The sequence below is a fragment of the Corvus kubaryi genome, unplaced genomic scaffold (genome assembly GCF_017639235.1).
Source record: "Corvus kubaryi isolate FWS band 111438036 unplaced genomic scaffold, C.kubaryi_AGA036_p1.0 37266, whole genome shotgun sequence".
Classification (NCBI taxonomy): domain Eukaryota; kingdom Metazoa; phylum Chordata; class Aves; order Passeriformes; family Corvidae; genus Corvus; species Corvus kubaryi.
In genome coordinates, this window is record NW_024581081.1 from 717,213 (window position 1) to 734,586 (window position 17,374).

The window sequence follows — 17,374 nt, forward strand, 5'->3', positions numbered from 1 at the left end:
AACTCATCTGGTCAATGGTCCATGCCCTAAAGCACAGTGAGTGCTTTCTCCTTTCTCTGAGCAAAGCCAGGTGTTTACACCCAGCTCTGTGAGCAGCCGTCCATGGCCAGGGTCTGCTGGAACTTCCAACTCAGTTCTGCCAGGGCAGCTCTCCCTCCCTTTTTGAAATTGTCATCCCTCCTGTGCCCTAAACTTAAATGGACTCATTCGTCATGGGCTTATTTCTCATTTTTAAATTCATAGTTTTTACAGCCTCCTTTTTTAAAACCTCCTCAGCAGCTGTGCAGGCCCCTGGGTCACAGAGCCCCATGCTCTGGGACACTCTCTTGGGAGTCTCCCAGGACAACATGAGGAGCAGCTTGCTGAGGTGCTGCCCAGCCTGACTGTGCACCGGGACACACCTGCAGCAAATATTCCCTATTTCCCAGGCCTTCCTCCTCCCTCTGCACTGATCCCCTTACTCATGCCAAGCAGAGGCTGGGCCTCATGCAAAGCTCAAGCCCTTTGAGCAGGAACCCCCACCTGGGGGCTCCTTCACTAGCCAGGCTGGGACAAGAGCCACTCCACAAGATGGGTACACCCATGCCTGGCCGGCTTGAGAGAGCTATTTCAAGGCAGGAGGTGTGTTTTCTGAAAACTTGTTTCCCTGGAGTCCTGAGAAGCAGGAGATGCTCACAAAGGCAGGCGTGAGTAATTAGCACAAGGGCTTCTTCCCTGCTCCAGGCTATGCTGGCAGCACTGGTGGCTGCATGGTTTTGTACCCATGTGCTGTTTTATATAATATGAAGAGTTGGGTAAGGTCAAAGGAAGCAACCTGAGTTACCCTTTCTCACTGCAGACCTCATCCTCAGGGATTTGCTGGCATTCATTGGATTCTGACAAATGTGCCAGCTAGATATGCTATTGTATTTTAACAATTTTGACAACAGCCGCCTGGCTCTGAGAAATTCCTTGAATTTGTTCATATCTCAAATGCTGCACTATCTACTGGTGCAGTTTGTATTTCAGAAAAATGCCCTATAGTGCCCTTGTAATCCAATGAGACTGTGCAGTCTTCTGGGATCTGGATTGCTTACCAAACATCAAAATACCATTACCACATCCTATACTGAGGTATGGCAATTTCCTGTGTCCTGTCAGTCTTTCCAATTTAAGGTACCACCAGATTTCAGCACAGTGTATCCTATATGTGGGACGGGAATTAAAGAAATTCAGAAAATGATGTTTTGCACCTCACCCTCAAAATACCATTGACTGTATGCCTTTGTCCTTAAATACCTAAATATCTTTAAATGTGTGACCAAGCTAAAGGGAATTAAGTGTAAAGTCTCAGTTGAATTTCAGTAATGTATGACTACATATCACCCTGGAAAATTCCATCAAAACCTGTTCCTTTCTTGACTTCACTGTTTCTCCTTCATTTGTCCTACATCAGGGAACATGGGGATAAGAATGGCTTTTTTTGCTGTCTCGGTTTAGACTGATAGTCCTCACCTCAAAGGGTCTATCTCAGTCTGACTATACAATGTCTGGCAAAATGCAGCCCCACGATCCATGATGTAAAAATGCCAGATGCCAGAATTTAAATGATCTCCAGTGTTAATAAAGTACTCATCACTCTACTGTCCAAACACAAAAGATTGTAATGTTACACTTAAGATCAACTAATCCCCAAAAGTGCCATTGCTCATGTATTTTGCATGATCAGTGGAGTGGCCTGGTGTTAAAGACACTATGAGCACAGCAGTATTTTATATTTTCCTGTTCCTGTTTAAATTCCTATATTAAAACACAGCGAAGTGTGAAGTCAGAAAAAAACCTGAAGAGATCAGCGGGGATGTGTTTAACTTTCCACTTGTGCTGCCCCTACTGTCGATTAAGGCTTATCTACTGTTTGGTGTTAGTAATTTGGAAATAAAACCCAACAGAAAACCAGAAGTTATGGAGCACATAGCACCGCATTCCAGTCAAATGCTTTAGCCAAGACTGCTGTTATGAAAAGGATTTTCTAATAGGGGGAATAATGATCTTCAGATTCTAACCTCCTGGCACAGCAGTGAGATTTATCAGGAGGGACATGTGACTAGTTAAGACACACAGCCCCAGCTTGAAGGAAACAGCTGCTCATTTCATGCTTTAGCACTTGGCAGCTGGACAAGGAAGGGTGATGTTTGTGTTGAATACCTCTACAGAACTAAGTACAGTAAGTGATTTTCCCTGTTTCTGATTTTTTTTCCTAAACTGTCACTGTTTTCCTATTTTCATCCTAGACCTTTCATAAAAACACTTGAAAGGGTGAGGTGTGTTTTTGAAACTTCATTGATAAGCAGTCATTCATGCTCGGATTGCCTGTATTTTTCTGACCTGTGATTAACAACGGCATTGTTTTTGCTCTTGCGGGAATAAGGCAGGTACGGTGTTTTGCCCTCATGCTAGCCAGGAAGGGATTATGTTGCTTATTTACTCAGATGATGGAGTGAGGAGGCTGTTTAGGAAGACTGTATTTTCCTTTCTCTGTAGACCTAGTCAATAGGTAGTGATACAACTTGAGTATAGAGAAATTTCAGTGTTTGGCTTAAAAGTACTAGTGTAAGGAATTGACAGAGATACACCCTCGAAACAATGTGATCAATCTGAACAAAATTTCTTCTGACTGGTTACTTTCTGGGGGTGAATGCAGAGATCTTTTTGAAAGGAAAAGGTAGAAGCAGAGAAGTACAGGAAGACTGAAGATGTACTGATAAAGATATTATTGAGTCATTCGGGATAATAATGCGTAATTAGATTGTGAAGATTGAAAAAATCCTCCCTAAAAAACAGTGAATGAGTCTTCTAAATATCTCCAAGTTCCTAATTATTTATTTTTGGGTACTTGCATGTTTTGTGATTTTGCTTCATGAATGATTGATGTTCCTGTCAGATAATTTTTGACTCTTACAGTCTGAAGTTTTCTTTTAAAACCAGACTATAGGATATATAAAAAGGAACTTTTGATCAATTATTTACATAGAGATGAATCAGGTTTCTTTGGAGGAAGACTTAGGAGGAATGGGAACAGATGAATGAGTGATGGATCTTGATATGTGGTAAGACTAAGGTGCTTTGGGGAAAGTTAATGAGGGGCAGAAGTGGAGAGCAGTGGGGTCCTGTTGAGGAAAGTCTAAGAGTAAACACTGACAGGTTGCATGCAGTCTCTCCTTTAAAGGTAGGAAGAATAAACTTTGCAAAGATTTCTCACATAAAAAAGTGAGACATTATTTCTCCTTGAAGACTTTTACTTTTCTTTTTAACCATAGCTTTGACATTGGAAATTTTATCAGAAAATGTCAATCGGTTTCAATTGTTCACAAAACCAGAAGTTTGTGTGGCTTCCTGCCTGTTTGTGTCTCCGAGGGTAGACTGCCTTTGAACCAAGAACTGAAGTGCTCTCAGCACACTGCAGCCCTCCCATAGGGATACTGTGGAACACCGTGAATGGAGCAGGCCTATGGGTCCTGAGGTACCTGGTGGTGCGCCAGGAGCCCCTGGTCCCCTGGGAACCTTGGCTGCAATGGGCCCCCTCCAGCCTGTCCACATCTCCATTCCATGTTCCATGTGGGGCAGGGAGAATAACTTGTCTCCTGTTGCTTTTTATTCTGATCTCAGAATAAATTTATTTTTTTCCAGAAATTGAAGACTTTTAGAAGGAATTCTGGTTTTTGAGTAAGACTATGCCATCGTGTGTTTGTTTCCAGACACTGTATTTTGTATTTGCAATGAGTGTTCTCTGTTAAGCAAACTGTCCAGGTCTGTTGAAGGACCAAGTTTTAAACCTAAGTTAAACCCCAAATCCACCAGAAAATAGATGTGAGCTCAGTCCATACCTGCTGTAACTTCTTCCCTGCTTCTCTACAACCACTGTGCCAGTATTGGTGCAGAAGGTTGATGTAAAGCCATATGGCTCTGCACCAGCTGGACTATGAGCCAACTATATGTGCCTCTTTTGCAGCTGATTTTATTCTCAGACAGCCCTGGGAATTAAGGGTAATATAAAAGAGACAAAATTATGATTACAAAGTAAACTTCAGATAACTGCACTGCTGAGCTCACCTTCAGATAATAATGTCTGAAAACATGTTCTTATAGTGGTAACTTGAATTGGCTCAAAGAAATGTGGTGGGAGAGCTCAGTTTTGTGCCTCTATACTATTGGTTATTAAGATAATTTACAATCAAGGAGTATAACTCATCACTTGGATCTGCAAAGTTTAAGATAAAAATCCCTGCTTTATTTACAGCTTCCCACTGTCATTTCTGTATCTGATTCTGAACTTAATTCAAGACTCATTACTAGATTTTTTAATTCTCTGTACACAAAATGAAGAAAACTTGATCAACATCACAAGATTCTCAAGACTATAATTGATTCAATCCTTATCACTAACCCATTTTGGTAAGAATACTTACTGTTAAACACAGACAGTGTACTTTGAGAAATAAGTGCAGTAGTCAGGCCCTCCTCACTTTTCGGCTTTTCTCATGAATTCTAACTGCAACATCTGTCACTGCAGCATCAGTCATGGAACACCACTGGGGCACACACTGGTTTTGCACTTGAGCAGAAAACACAACCTCTGTACCACCACCCTTTTATATTATAATATCCTAGTCTCCTAAAAACCAGTGCTCAGCTTTTTGAATATACACCCCCATTATTATGTTCACGTAAGTCAAGGCAGGTGTGCATAGGCATGAAGCACATTAATTAAATTTCAGATTTTTGTTCAGAGAAGTGCTCTGCCCTTGCATTTCCCCTTGATGCGTCTTTAGAAAGCCCAATACGTAACTGAAAGCTCATCCTGGATTTCTTTTTATTACATTGTACAGGAGATTGGGTAACAGTGGGGACATTGCTGTCCTTGTGCAGAAGCTCAGCGCATACCATTGTCACTGAGAGTGTCATAAGGTTCCTGTTAAATCTTTTCCCTTTACTCTGAGGAAATGATCAGGGCAGCCTGGCATCTGAATGGGTATATTTCTGCTCTATATCAAAACATCTAGCTGAGGAGCAGCTGCAGTTGTGCTAGACCCTCTCCCTAGTTGAAAATGCCATTGTACCAAGGAGCCACTCCCAGGATGTTCCTGAATAAAGAGAGGAAACTACTTTTAAAAATACTGTAAGGGTATTTGTGTGGTTTTCTTTTTTCCCTAAGCCGTCCAGGCCTGGCTGCAATACATTTGTACAGGTACTCTACACAACTTGCTCTGAGTGTTTTCTGTTAACATATTTATGGTATATTCACTTTTCACTGCTGAAGTTGATAAATGTGTTTTCATGTTGACCCTTTCTTACAAGTGAGAAATAAGAATATTTTATACCTAAGAGTTTGAATCAAAAGCCTGCAACAAATTCTCAGGACTTTTGGTTTTTGCTCTTCATCGCTTTTCTCTGTGCTTTTTCTATTCAATGGGAATAGCCAGTGCAGTAGTACCTTTTCATTAATAGGTTTTCTTATTGGTACAACATATCTAAAAACCACCTGACCACCAGAATAGAGGTATTGTGACAGGGGGTGGGGGGGAGAGCTTTCCTCTTGTAATGAATGTAAAAGAATATCAGCTGCAAGCACCAGTAACATCAACAAAACAGATTTGGTGAGTCTAGATCAGATACAAAGACTAATCCTGCAAATACATAGGTATTTGCTGAGCTGAATTCATGAGAGATCCCATGAGAAAGCTCAGCTAACCTCTAAGTGTGTATGAGGTCAGAATCAACATGTGGGTGTGTGGAAATACCCACAGGACTGATGTTTACAGCTCAGCAGAAAATACAATTACTCCTGAGAACTGCTTTGGTTGTTTTGGTGGCCATCTGCTGTCTCACTTCTCTGAAAAACTGCTCCCCTTTACCACATTCAAAGAAGTGAAATGGTTTGACTCTCTCTATAGAGTACTCTCCCACCTGTGATTTATGCATATGCTCTTTACTAACGATCTGGAGTTTCTCGGGCAAGGGGAAAAGGCTTCAGCATCTCAAGAACCTGCCAGGCATAATAATATGTGCAAAATTAGTGAGACCCGAGCTATTATTGTTCAGATACTTCATATATTTAGCTCCTGCAAGGAGAAAATAACTGTATCATCTTAAATTAACACAAATTTAACATTAGTGATTCAGCATCATATGTCTGCTTTGGACTAGCACAAAAGTCATACCAAGCTTAATATGCAGTAGCTGAGATACACATATTGATATTACGTGTTATATGTATTAACACATTTCCATATATAACTCCTTCCACTCCTGTTAAAACTGCCTCTCTTTTCAACCCCTTCTATGGAAACCTGCTCTGCTCAGAGCAGTGATGGACTTGTGCGAGGGGGTCTGGAGTGCAGGTGTGTGCAGGAGCAGGATCTTTGAGATGAACAAGGATTTTCCATTACTTTTGAAGCGTATTTTGCTCCCCATGGCTGAAACAGATTGAAGATTTTCAATGTAGAAATCAGTCTTAGAGAGTAGAATTTAAGTAAGCCATACATGATATGGTCAAACAGACTGAACACGGCTTGTATGGGGGGGTATTTGCATGCTTGCTAGACATGTTGATAAGGCTGCCTTTGACACGTGACCAAAGGTTGCATATATTCTTTGTTGTAATGCTGTGTTCTTGGTCATGTTCTTTAGAAAGATGTAATGTTTCTCCAGCTTAAACTCTGGTCTCAACAAATTGAATTCCCTTAATCTGAAGTAGCATTAGTACAGATAGGCTTCTATTCATAACCCATACTTCACTTAGGTCCACCCAATCCATAATCTTGGTGCTGGTTCATGTGGCACACATTGGTAAATTGTTTGTTTTGCATCAACACATTGTTTGAGCCCAGAGCTTGTTTGGAAATTTCTGGTGTTGCTAGTGGGAAATAAAAAAAACCCCAGCTTGTGCAAGTACAGAATTGATTACCAGTGGGGAAAATTACATCTGAAAAAGTTTGCTGAATTAGGGCTTGAGTCAACTCACTGTCTGGATATTTGTGATTTTTGTCATCCACATCAGAATAGCCATGACATTCCAGTCTTATCACACCGTTCATGAAATAGCTTCCTTAAAAGACTAATAATAATCTCCTCTGCTAAAGATGTCTTGCCTACTTTAGCTTGCTTACTCATGTTCTGCTTTGCTGAATTCATGAACACATACTTCCTGGAACAGCTGCCACCCTTCCTAAAACTCTTGGTTTCCAGGCCCTGCCCTAATGACTGTCTGTATATTTTTATCTAAAGTAGGAATTGGGGAAGGAACTAGGATTCACTTTTTTTCCCCTCTTCTTGAGTGAGTGCTCTTCCCCTTAAATGACACAGTCATGCTCTTGCTTGCTCGCTCTCTGCAGACCACAAAAACTTCATTATTTCCTGTAATATGGAATTACACCAAGATTCTGAGGATGGTAAATCTCCTCTATAGTCTCAGCACGACAGTGTGAGATCTGCAATCCTTCCATTAACAGGAAGAGTTGATCCTGTATCTCTCATAGCTTTAAGGAGTGTTCAGAGCTCTTGGAAAAAGAACTTGGGCATCATGACTGCACCTGTGTAGTGTGGGATTGACATGTTAGGTGTGACTAAAGGATGCTTAACACAGACAAGGCGGAGGACTTTTGCATGTACATAGCCCAAAAGGATTTAGGAGCGACCTAAGTAGGGAGCTTCTTGATGTTACTGATTCAGACTTTAATACTGAAAGTGCAGAAAAAGGTTACAAGCTCTAGGCAGTCACCTTCTGGGCTGAAGAGGTGAGAAGTGAGAGACCAGGTTGAGAAACATACCCCTGGAGTCAGGCTGTAGAAGTAAAAAGGATCCAGGATTTAGGCTCTTAATCCTTCTTTTGGATCTAGTTCTCAGCTCATATTGCAGAACTAAAATAAGAGACGTGATTTTCAGATTAATGTATCTTAAGCAAAGGCCCGTTTGCAATTTGCTTTGTGTCTGTGTTTCCTTCTCCTTTTTGAATTCTTGAACTGATTTAATGACATTGAAATAGAAATTGGTGTAAGATTTAACTTGAGTATGGTTATCTGGTATACTAGTGCTTATAGAAATATAATTTGCTCCTGTAAGTAAGCTAGAAAAGGACTGAGCTGTTCTGAAAACCTGACTGCAATAGCAGCCAGTCTTTCAATGCTAAATACTGGGGAAGAAAAACAAGTCCCTAAGTCTCTAAATCAGCTTTTAAATCAAGATCTTCCCAACCCCTTCACCCTTTAATTTCTTGTCGTTACTTGACCACATTTTTCACTTGATACTAGCTTTACTACATAGCCACAGGGTTTTTTTTTTTTACTATTGTTGAGGTTTAGCAGATACATAAAGAAATTCCGGTAAGGTCCTGAAATTTGATAATTATATGCTAAGGAGTAAAGATTTATGGGTGTTTTCTATAAATACAAAACAAACAGGTTTGGATTAATTTAATAGTCTTTCAAGTTGCTTGGGATGGTCCGAACTGGCTACTGCAAAGTTGTTATACTAACAATTAACTGACAGGGTTTTATCTACAGAGACAAAAGTGTACTGGGTGCAGTATGTGATTCTCAGCTGTTACAACTACAGCAACTGCTCTAGTTGCTTTTCAGATAGTGGTGAATCTTTAGCATACATGAGGTTTAAAGAATTACAGTGTTGTATCTTAAGACATGAGCTTTGCAAACATAACCAACTGGTTTTGATAAGCTTTGTTTTTCTGAAGTCCTATGGTAGCAGTGTGTTCTGTGGCTGTGGAAGTGGGATATTTGTGTAGCTGCAGTCCTGTCTTAAATATTCTTTCATACAATAAATATATAACTGCCAAAATAATCTTAGCAAAATAAAGACCAAAGTTGCTTGTTTGAAGTATTACTTATTAAAGCAGGAACTCTAAGATGCTTTTCCTCTTTTTTTTTTTTTTGAGAGTTTTTTTACACTGCTCCTTCCCCTTTTTCAAGTTGTCTTGCTGTTCTGTATATTTTCACATATAGCACACTCTTACATGAGTCTCTTTTTAAAGAAGGCATTTAATTTGTTGGCTGCAAGCTGTCTTATTGTTAGGAAGGTATGTGATTATTAATAAAACTCACTCTGTTCCAAGAGCTTGGATATAGAAATATAGGAACTGTGGTGACGCTGTTCTCATATCCTGTACTCTGTAGACTTCTTGTATCATAAACAGTTTTAGAGGTTTGCTGTGTCTTCATGTTTGTACTAACCTGCGTATGTTTCTCAGTAGATTGCTTGGTGAGGAAACAAAGTTGTCAGCTCACTGATGGTTGCTTTGTTACCTCTGAAAAAAAAGTATAAAATCTAGTCAGACACAATAAAACCAGCAAATAATCTCTTTACTGCTCTTCTCTGTTGGAGGCTTAGTGTTTAAAAAAACTCTGAACTGGCCCAAGAAGCACTGTATGCCTGTGTTTAAAATACTCTCTTTGCATCATTAGGAATCTGAAGCTGCCATTGTTTCACCCATCTTCCCAAGGGAATCTCAGAAATTATAACTAGAGGTGAGAAACTGCTTATACATTTTGATGTCCAGCATCTGCTGACAGAATTCCAAAAAGAAAGATACTGGATCTCTCCTGAGCTCCTGGCTGTGTTTCTACTCTACCAGCCTCTTTCTTGCAGGCCTGTTTGCCTGTGAGTTGTGAGACGCTGGTGACTTCTGCAGCTGTGAAACCATAGCACCACCCGGGACAAGCATCCCTGCTTGGTGTGAGTGTGCAGGAGACTGCAATTTGCATGAGCTCCAAGGGTCACGAAGCAGGTCTGGCTGCTGCCATGAGTGTCTGTCACTGTCTCCTTGCATACCATTTTAATTTGCATTCTCTCCCTAAAGAGCAACAGCTCCCCAATGAATGGGCAGCTGCCACCAGGGAGTGAGAAGGGTTGCTGGCCATTAGCAACTGGTCCAGCCTCCCTCCTTGTCTGGGACCTATTAACAGGTCTGTGGGGAAATAGCAGTTACGTGTGAACCATTTTCTACATTCATCAAAGGGAAAACAAAGGATTATCCGATTACAAATGCACCATAACAGCCAAATGAGCAAAAGGAGCCAAAGCTTTGTCCTGCCCTCTGTCCTTTTAACTCTGTCTTGCTCCATCTCAGACATCCAGTTTCCCATTACTTAAGTCTCTGAAACCCTCTTCCTGCCTTTATTGTTTTGCCAGTTGCTGCCTTCAATTTACTGCACTGATAAGGACTTCCCAGGCTGTAAATACGTGGTTGAGATATTTCTGAAGCCAACCTAGGTTTTGATTGTAGTCACAGGAGGAAAAGTCAGCAACAAAACTGCTCTCACTACACACGGAGGCCACTCCTCACACTAGGGTAGGTATGGATTGTGAATTTGTGAGGGAATACAGGGCATAACAGGACTGAAGAAGAAAAATGAGCATGCACTTAACTGCCCCTTTTCACATGGTGATACCTGTGCTTCTAGTAGATGCAAAGTAACTGCAGTTCCTCAGTTTGGGAAAGGCCAGAAACCAGAAAGAGTGAGAAATCAAGTATGATCATCTTTGCTGGAAATGATAGCAGGTAAGTTGGAGGTGTTGAATTCTCCTCACTGGTATCTGTGACTGCAGATAATAATTTTGTCTTACCTTGATACAACATAGCTGCAGAGATGGCCAGTGGAAGAGGGGGAGTGTTTTAAAATGTTACTTTTTTGGGACACTTAGCTATAATCTCTACTGTCTTGGTGACCAGCACAAGCCTGTGGGGCTTGGCGGGCTTGAAAAGCACCCCATGTGTCTGCAATCCCTGCGGCATCATTACAAAGAGTGGCACAGACGTTTGCAGTGTGGCTGTCTCCCAGTGCGGGGCCCAGAAAGTACTATTCCATGAGTAGTTAGTCTACAGTGGGAAATAACTGGAGATTACAGAATGATATGGAGTGAAAAAGCTTCTTCCAAGTGAAACATTGATTTAGAAGCTATGGGTTCATTAGCTAAGAACTTGATACCCAACTTACTGGATTTTTATACAAGTTACATGCTCTTGTGAGTCCTCTTTGACTTAAAATTGATTGAAAAGTTGTGTGAAACTGAAAGCAGTGCTGACTTCTAAAACTGTCATAACTCTTGGAATATTTAACAGCTTGAAAGAAGTCTCTATCCAGGGACCATGCTACTATGGAAAAATTTTGGCTTAGTAAAAAATAAGATATAACAAGCGCTGTGGTAGATCTTCAAGCTGAATGTACGAGAAAGTCTAGGCAGATAGGGCCTAGGTTTTCTTAGTAATCTAATTAAGAAATGTGATTTTTCTAGCTTGTCCTTAAGAGAATATAGATGGCTAAGGTAAGCAGTAATAAAATACTAAAATGTTTTGTAACAGGTATATGGTAATATATATTCTGGGAGCTTGTCTTTCAGAACTGAAGGGTTGATTACCTCCCCAGATGTTTTTTAAAATAACTAAAAAAATTGGTTTTTACTTGGGCTTGACCAGCCTCATTAGGCATGTAACAGTGTAACCAGTTGTGAATATATGCTGATAAAATGTATTTTAACCCTGACTTGACTAGGCTAAAAAAGCAGACTTACTCTTGAAAGATGCTCTATTCAAGTCTGTGAATAGCAGAGGTAATTGCCAAGAGTTCCTCAGAAGGCTTACAGACAGTAGGATGGCTTGTAGGAGGTATTGATGGTGTCTTGCTTGGCTTCTGAAAAAAGATCAAGTTAGAGTGTGTAAAACTCTTACTGCTGTTGCTGTCCTCTCCCTCAGTGCTGGAGATATCTGATGTGTCTGAAGCACAAAGATTCTCAGAAGAGCTGCATCCCCTGGTGTCACACATGTTAGTCAAATCTCTGATATTGATAATGTGATTTTACTTTACTGGAAATAACGAAATAGTTTTTGTGAAAAATCTACTGAGAAGTATGGCTGGAAGTTTTCCTTCTTTTGAAAGTAATCTAAAGTCTTCCTTAGCTCTCCCTTTTAACCTGATGCATTCTGGGCAACTGTACTACCTTGACCCGTGGAAAGCGGAAGATGTCATCAGCATAGTATATGGAACAAACCAGATTTTACTGCCATGTATTAGCTGGAGTTAAAATTACAGAGGCAAATGCCAGCAAAGGAAATACAGGAAACAAATATAGAAGTGGATGGGATAAACCTAAAATATGGTAGATAACCAGTTCCATAGAATGCTAGTGTTGCAATTGGGAATGAAACCTTAGTTGCTTTTACAAATCCAGTTACTAAGTTATCCATTATTTTAGGCGGATTTTAAGGGAGAAAACCTTGAGGTGGTGGTGGTGGAGGTGTTACATTGTCTCTGAAGTCATCTCGGTTATATTTCGCAGAAAGAATGCTAAACAAAATGTTGTCTAAGCACCTCAAGCCTTAATCAAGTGATTTCCTGATTACTGAAAGTATTTGGTTGTGTGACTGTCCATTGGCATTCCTCATGATTTCTGTAAGCTTCTCTTTTATCTTAGGTCAGCATGTATTGTACTCCATATTCTAATTTATGAACTTGTACAAGACACCATGTGGCTCTCAACTAACAGCTGGGTAGTCCATGTGAGTGGATGCATATATCCACTTGGTCTCTTACCTGTGGCTGTATTAATTCAACCTCTGTTCCCATAGAAGAGGTCTAGGGCTTGAAACGGCTTTTAATACGTTTCTATGTTAATTGGGTGACTTGTGAAAGTCAGTATTAAGCTTAGCGGAGCCTTCCCTCAAAATTAAGCATAATAAAACATATTTTGAGAATTTGTAACTTGAATACTTTGGTGTTAAGGCACAAGTGTTCATTCCTTAGAGACCATACTGGATGTAAATAGCAAGGTTTTGGCAGCAGAGAGTCTGCAGGCATGGCCTCTGTGGGAGGAGGCCAGGGGCTGCCCTGTGTCAACCACAGCCACTTCCAGTTGTGTTTGCAAGGGACCCCATGCAGCTGAGCCCACCAGCCAAGCTGATGGCACCTCTGTAAAAACTTATTTAAGAAAAGGCAAACAGTTCTGAGGAGGGGGAAACACAGGAATGCATAGGAGAAAGGAAGAAGAGAGAGAATAATGAAGTCAGAGGACAAGGAAGTGCTCTGTGGCAGAGCAGGTACTTCCCTGAAGAGACTCTGGCCCACTGATATGTTCAAGGCAGAGCAACTGCACCTCTGAAGGGACTGTGGCCCGCAGAGAACCCATGCTGGAGCATAGGACAAGAGTGAGAAGGGAGCAGCAGTGGAGAGAAACTGAGTACCGACCCTGACCTCATGCACTGCTGCTTGTCTTGCCAAAGGATTGGCTTTAGCCAGCCACCAACAGCGTATGCTTATCCATCCCCCTGCCCTGTCCTCTTTTCAAACACAGACCTCCCACTCTGTTGTTCAGTGTCTTTTGAAGTTCCCCTTTGATCCAAAAAAAGAGTGAATCAAAGCAATAGGGTGCAGACAGCTGATGTGGTTTATTGTGTAACTACTGTCTGAAGGTATGCAGCAAAGGTGAATGAGTACTGGGAAGTCAGATGAGCCCAAGACTCCCATACTCCATTTTCATTCCTCTCCTGCCTGCAGCAATCTCTCTCTTGTTCTGTGTCCTTGCTCTACACAACAAACGTCACTGGTAAACCAGATGTGCCATCCTGTAGCCAGCTGCATGTGATGGCTGAGGTCATGGGCTGGGCAGAAGCAGTGGCATTAGGCTGCCTGACAGCCCAGCATCTCTGCCTTGTCCCGCCTAGCACGGCTTCTGCCTGTGTCACACGCTGGAGAAACCTGACCCCGTGTCACTTGCTCAGAGTTTCCTAGGAATAGACTTGTGTGTACTGTAATAAATAAACTGGTACTGACCAGCTACAAGAAATACTTAACTGCTGGGAGAGAGTAAACTCCAGGAATCACACAGCAGGCAACCTAAGCTGTGTTGATTTGAGCCCAAACTGATGTCTTGATTGCACCTGTGTAGGCAAAGGTGCAGTCCCAGCTGGGATTCTTATCATGTAATTGTAGTATGTATTAGTGTAGTGTATTAGGTAATTGCACTAATATGTGTGGGGACTAGTAAGAAGAAAGAGCCTCCACTACATCTACAGGGTAGCAGATGACCTCTGTCCTGAAGAGCTTGCCCTGGATACAATTAAGACAGAATAATGGAAAAAGTTGTATCAAGGGAAGGTACCCTTAAGCTTTCTCATGAGACTCATGTTTTTTTCCTCAGCTTCTTTTTCTGTATACTGCTACTTATTGGATTTCCCTGTTGAGCTGCTCACACCTAGCACTCCTCCAGCAGCAAGGTGGAAGCTGTTTAATGCAAGCATTCATTGACGTGTTGTGTAGGCTTGGAGGAGGGAGGATGAGGGGAGGTCTGGCTTACTTAAAACCCGAAGACTGTCCTAATCTTGTAAAGAATATGAGTCTTCTGTATGCAGGCCTCTGGAAAGTTTGTGGATAAACTGAGACCCATAGAGGTGCCTCTGTATCAAGGTGGGACTCTTTGTATGTGCATCTATTTATTGTCTTTAAGTAGAAGGAAAGTAGCCCACTTTTAATAAATGGGGGAAATGCTACAGGTACATTTACTTTGGCCTGGCTAAAAAGCTGCTTGAATTTAATTTAGCCGAATAAATATTACCCTGTATATAAAATTTAATCCTATTTAAAACTGACTGTAACTGATATAACTTGCTTGAAATCCACGAGAGACAGCCCACACAGGGATTTGTACAGGCAAGACATTTCAACATTATTTAAACTGCCATAGGTTGTAGGTGTGGACCTCCCCTTGGCAGCCTCCAGCAGTAGAAGTGATGCCTTTTGGTTTTACTAATGGCAGTAGCCAGCATTTAAAACTTCGCTTCATGCTGCCCACCCTGTTCACACCACTTGGTGCTTTTGCATAACCACAAGTTTGCTGGCAGGGTATCCTGTTTCTTCTAAACACTAATGGATTGCACCTGACCACAACTGTCTCAAGAGCTCACAGCCTACATACTTGTTTTAAGTAATCTATCTAGACAGTCCACAATAGCACCATCTCAAGACTTCCAAAATGTTGATCACAAAATGCAATTACACTGCAAGAAAATACTAAGGAAATCCATCTGCTGAAAACAGCTGTGTGTATGTGGCAGTCAGGGTGATGGCAGGACTTGGAAGGATTTCTATGTTTTGTAGTTCAGTCCATGGCAAACTTCTAGCCTCTGAGCATATCACTGCAGATGTTTCTGCTTTCTCCCTAAGGAGGAAGTACACATCCCATGATAGAAATATTTCATGAAATAAAGTATGACATGCCCGATACAATGGCTTGGTTCATAGGGATATCACAGTTGTTTCTATTGCCTAAAAGAAGGAGGTCCCTTAGGAAAAGCTGTTGTCTTTGAGGGAGTGCTAAGGTCTATGTTTTTGGTATTGCTGCTGTTGGAGTCTTCACCCATTCCTGATTATCCCCTGAAACCCCTTCCCACCATGTGGTGGGTTTCCAGCAGGGGAGACTGTAATTCCAAGTGGACTGATAAGGAAATGCGAATGGGTGGCTGTGGAGGATTGTGTGCCTCCTGTGTCCTTAATAGCCTATGTTAATCACAGTAAACTCAATAAGGTTTATAATTCCATTATAAAGCAAAAATTTATTTATTCGTTTCTTTATAGTGTGCAATCATTCCCTGAAACTGCTGGATGGCAATAAGGTGCTTAAGTGTTACACTGGGAAGTAGCTGGGGGCAGAGATTCTCAAAGTTATCTTTATTTGGAAGTCCAACTGCACTTCTGGCAATCAATTTTTTAATAACAGCCACATCTTTCAAATGTTTTTAATTATTTATATGTAGAAAAACTCTGCTATGATTTTATTGTATTTTAAATTTTGTGTCCTTCTTGCACTGAACCATTGACAGAATATAGTTTATTTAATTTATGTAGATGAAATTTAGAGTGGTATTTTACTCATCCATCCCTATGGGTGCTGATGTGTGGTTGGATACCATTGTGGCATGGTCATGGACAAGCCTTTTGTTCTTTTAGCAGAACAGCAGTGCTTAATCACACAAATAATGATGTAATGGTTGTGGGTTTTGGAGTCCGCAGTCAAGAGATGTGATATCAGGTTTTGGCTCAGACCCAGTCAGCCAGTTCTTCACTTGGTGGAAACGTTTTATTCTTCTTTAAGCATCATTATTATAATAATTCTCTGACCTTTAGAGGTCAGATAGGCTGTTTGGGAGGACAGCACTGTAATGTCAGGATCTAGGTGTCTGCCACTTAAGCAGTTGTAAAATTGAAGAAAAACCCCAAACCTTCAATTTTACCCAGGGCATTATTTGTTAATTACTGTATGGCTGCTTTTATACTGCTGTCAGTGGAAGACAAAGATGATACTCTCCTATGCTTTATATTATGGAGGATGGGAATACCAACAAAACTGAAAAGCCAGATCCTACATTTCATGCTTGGCAATTTCTAGGGTTAGACAGAAAACGCCATAACTTTTCCCCATTTAATTTTTGAAGAGCTGACTAAAAAATATTTTGAAATGGCAAATTATTTTATTTTTCTCCTCTTGAAAGAAACCTAAGTCAGATGAATTTGGAAGAGCTAGATAGCTGACTTTGCAAAAATCACACCAGTTCTTTAAGCACTTAGAGAAGGATTTGGGGGATGGTCAAAAAGGACAAACATGCCCAAAGTGGGATTCAAGCAAAAGTTAAGTGTACACACTTGTGCACTTAGAACTTGAAAAACACTGCACAGCTGCTGGCTAACTCTAAAAGTAAATCAAGCAAATGCTCTGCTTACTTTTTTACACTTTAAATACATAAACAGTCTTGGGAAGAAAGACTGACCCTAGGGTAACCATGGCTCATGTGGCCTGACCAGCAGGTTAGAGAGCCACGCATCTCTGCATTCTCTGGTTCACTTGACACAGCTTTGGGTTTGGTGATAGTCCAGCTCTAGCATGAAGGGTTGAGGCTGCCCAGTCCATCCCCAGAGCCAACCCTTAGGACACCACCTGCTACACAGGCTTGAAGCCAAGGACCACTGTATACCCACCTCCCCCTTTTTCTTAAGTGCGTGCTCTGTTTACAGCTGTGGAAAAGGATTAGTTTCTCCTCAATTTGTTGCAAGTAGTGATGCAACACTACTTCTTCTGTTCTTTAAATATAACCTTTAAAATAACTTCCAAAAGCTTGCAAACAGGGAATTCAGTGCATCTTCAGGTAAATGAATATTTGATATTTAAATGCATAGTAGAAGTATAATAAAATCCAGAAGTTTCTTTATGTGTTCAGCTTTCCGTGACTGCCCAGCTACTGTGGGAAGATTTATTTTATTTTAAAAAGCTGATCTTAAGGTCCTTTGAAAAATTGCCTCCTAGTTTAATGTTTGCTATGAACTTCATTAAACATTTTATG

The 17,374-nt window shown here is 41.0% G+C and overlaps 1 protein-coding gene across 12 annotated transcripts in view; it reads left to right on the forward strand.

Moving 5' to 3' along the window:
• The window catches only part of RASGRP3 (RAS guanyl releasing protein 3), a 56,237-nt gene that overhangs the window by 9,617 nt on the left and 29,246 nt on the right, over nucleotides 1–17,374 (forward strand). For 2 of the 12 annotated variants that reach the window (XM_042025008.1, XM_042025019.1), the window contains exons 1-4: nucleotides 2,102–2,203; nucleotides 9,453–9,515; nucleotides 10,180–10,339; nucleotides 10,452–10,549. The exons of 2 other annotated variants lie outside the window; for them this stretch is intronic. The gene's annotated coding sequence lies outside the window, so the exon portion shown is untranslated. Of the gene's footprint in view, nucleotides 1–2,098; nucleotides 2,204–9,452; nucleotides 9,516–10,179; nucleotides 10,340–10,451; nucleotides 10,550–17,374 lie in introns of those variants that run through there. 8 more of the 12 variants (XM_042025017.1, XM_042025013.1, XM_042025010.1 and 5 more) reach the window with 8 other exon arrangements.